General features: G+C 44.5%; 1 long non-coding RNA gene across 1 annotated transcript; it reads right to left on the bottom strand.

Moving 5' to 3' along the window:
* Positions 1–416: 416 nt before the first annotated feature.
* Positions 417–2,872, bottom strand: LOC125549595. The gene is made up of 3 exons (XR_007301401.1): positions 2,478–2,872; positions 2,153–2,380; positions 417–656 (listed from the first exon to the last, which is right to left on the bottom strand). It is a non-coding gene; the product is annotated as an uncharacterized LOC125549595 (long non-coding RNA).
* Between the last annotated feature and the right edge of the window lie 508 nt (positions 2,873–3,380).

Raw genomic sequence — 3,380 nt, 5'->3', positions numbered from 1 at the left:
CATAGCTCCATGCCACAACTGCCAAGGTGTTGCCACGTGTCAGCTAGGCCGACGGCCTAACCGTCGGCATAGCTCCGCACCAGACTTCCCCGCTATTGCCACGTGCCGGCTGCTGGTAACACAAGGGCACTATGCCGACGGTTAGGCCGTCGGCCTAGTTATGCATTATTTTCTCTCTTTTTTTCCCATATTTTTGTTGCTTTTCAATTCAAATAACAGCATCATCTCATCATCATCACAACAGAATAGATAAGATAATCATCACAACTTCATCATCATCGCAAGTCCAACATGATAAACATCATCACAGGTCCAACATAAAAGTAGGCATAGTCCTCGAGCATAGGTAAAAAAATTGTTGCTTTTGATTCTGCCCTGTAAATTAAAATAGCTACAGGGCCTATGTAGACACCATATATCAGGTTCACATTATGTGCACCAATCTGCTTTTATTCCATTAACTAATTATATCACATATATGCACTTTAGTTTGTTAGAAACATAACCACCAAGACACCATACATCAGGTTCACAAATGGACAACTAAAAGATGTAAGTATGGGAGATGAGTTGTACAAAATGAAAGCTAAAACATCAAGTTGACAAGGATAGCTGGCTTCTTCATTCCTTGTGAGTGTCATCCTTTTGTTTGCTTCCTACAAAAGTTAAACAAGTCTCAATTACAATAGACTATCATAAGCTGCATTTTGTTTGCTTGTTTTCAGTTTTCAAATATTCCATATGTGAGTACAGTACTTTTTTGGCAAGTGAATCACATGCTGCTAGAAATGATACCATATCTCAAAACATTTACATGTAAATTGTGTTGACTGCTTACACACTAGTCTTTAGAAATAATAGAAGCGCTTAGCTAGCTTCATACCAAAGATTGGAAACAAGATCACCTAAGGCATGCAATTCAAACACGTAACAATCGAAATAATAGTGTGAAAGCATCATATGAGAGACACATGTCAAGAAAAAAGGAATCTGATTTGGAAGATTTTACCTAAAATGCTTTTGACTTTTGACTCCTACAATGCAAGCAAATCAGTTTAGTAATTATGGGTTATTTTGATAATAACATAAGGGAGGAAATAGTTATTTGCTATAGTACTACTACTACTACTCCTGGCCCTGTCCTAAAGGTAAAAAGGCAAGACAATACAGAGGCATCCATCCCTTGTTTATACAGTACTCCCTCTGTCCCATAATGTAAGATGTTTTTTGACACTAGTCTAGTGTCAAAAAACGTCCTACATTATGGGACGGATGGAGTAGCTTTTAACCTTTCATCTCTCCGAGGGGCATATAACTAGAATAATTATTGTAATGAACAAATGTGGAAACAGTTCATTATTTGTAAATAATTAGAATCGTTTGATATAAATTTCATCTCTCCGAGGGGCATATTACTTTAATATGAAGAAAAAGTCTCGCGTGGCAGAAGATTCACAAGCATTGCCAAGGACTACAAATAAAAGTACTTATTCAGTAATTAGTAGCAAAAAGTTTGAGAGACCATACATGCATATCTATAAGTAATTAGAAACAACAAGTTTAAGAGGTTAATTGCCTCAAATGGGTTTCAGTAAGGCACAAGACAAGAATCTAGCTATGTTCTGTGAATAAGCCAAAACGGAAGAACATTAAGAATTTACCATCACTCTGAAATGAAAACAGGAAAACATATACTGAATTACTCTCATTTTCTATGAATAAACGTATCAAACCTAGCTAACCCTCGGTTTCCAGAAAATAGGATAGATCCAGGCCAAATTGATTTTTAGTTATTGCTACTGTCTAGAGCTCATAAAATCTTCCTTTTAGTTAAAGCTCACCAAATAGTTTGATTCATAAATTCTTGAAGCTGAACATGGCATATTCATTCATGCTGCAGCCCAATAATACATGTATATGTAAATGACTGAACCATCCATGTCTCTCTCTCTCTGAAACCGAATTGATCTCTTCTTCTTTTTTTTGTTCTATACAAGTACGCACGAGTTAACTGAAACCCAAAGCACTCCAAGCTACAAGGACATATTCAGATTGGAGTGTCACCAAACTGTGGCAAACTAAACTAGCACATTGGATTTGATTGGCCCTAAAAGGCTAACTGCAAGCAAAGACTGGAGGAAGGAAGGATCACCGGTCGATGCTGCAGCAGCCCGCTGTTGAATGCGTGGTGGTTCAGGCAGTGGAGGAAGACGAGGAGCAGAACAGGCCATTGGTGGCCTGCTAGGTGCGCCCCTCCTCCTCGAGCGGGGCAAGGACGACAGCTGCTAGGCTCGTCGAGCTCGGAATCCTATGGGAGGAAGGCCTCCGCGCCGCCCTGTCCCGAGATCCAGCGCTTCGACCCATCCGCGTGATGAGTGACCTGCAGCAAGGGATTGAAAAAGAAGGTGAGGTAGGGTGAGGAGGGGAGGTTGGGCTGGCAGTTGCTGCGGATCCCGGCGAGGATGGAGAGGGTGTACCTACTTGAGCCACGCCGACGTTGGAGCCGCCAAATCCCTAGCCGTGGGTGAGGGTAGGGGCCACGCCCGGCGGATCTAGCCATACTGGATGAAGGCCCGGTGAGAGGGGAGCGCGGAAGCCTGCTGCGCCCCGGTGGAAATCGACGGAACCCGCCGGCGTGGGCGGCGGCGGTGGCATGGAGTCACGTAGGGAGAGGGGGACTCGCGCGCGCGAGAGAGAGGATAAGCAAATCGAGCGGGTGGAGAAGGTAGATCAGCTCGAGGGGGAGCAGTAGGTGGCAAGTACGGCAGCGAAGCATGCCGGCAGTGGCCGGAATCGAGCGGCGGCGCCGGCGGCGGAGACAGAGGGGATTGGGCAGGAGAGCTGAGAGAGATATCGAGGGAAAAGTGAGAGAGAGATGGATGGATTGGGTGGGGTTTTATTTTCTTTTCTTTAGGTGGATGGATGGATGTGGGATGGAGAGATAGATGGATGGATGGATGTGCGCCATGTCATCAATCCAAGGCATAAGTGTTTCCACCAATGACAAGTAACCTCTTACAATTGTGTTTTTTCCTTTCGTTTTTCTTCTTTTTCTTTAACCTCTTATTCCGGTTAACACTTAACCACGAAGCCGGTGGTTGCCGGATAGCCGATGCCCAAAACCCTAGGGTCGCGGGTGAGCGGTGGTGGTCATGAGTGGTGAATCCCTCCATGAGAGATGCATGTTCCATAGCTCTTCCGACTCAAAATCATTGCTTAGTGGAGGAGGAGCAGCGGGTGACGCCACCCGAAGCTGAACCCGGGAAGTCGTGTATTGGTGGGTTGTGAGGTAGTCACATGGACATACTTGGGTGGAAGAAGGATGGCTATGATGGTTACAGTAGATTGGTTGTCTGATGGTCACACAGACCATCTCTCTG

This window comes from Triticum urartu, chromosome 3 (genome assembly GCF_003073215.2).
Source record: "Triticum urartu cultivar G1812 chromosome 3, Tu2.1, whole genome shotgun sequence".
Lineage (NCBI taxonomy): Eukaryota > Viridiplantae > Streptophyta > Magnoliopsida > Poales > Poaceae > Triticum > Triticum urartu.
The sequence above is the reverse complement of the archived record's forward strand: the minus strand, read 5'-3'. Positions and strand labels throughout refer to the sequence as shown.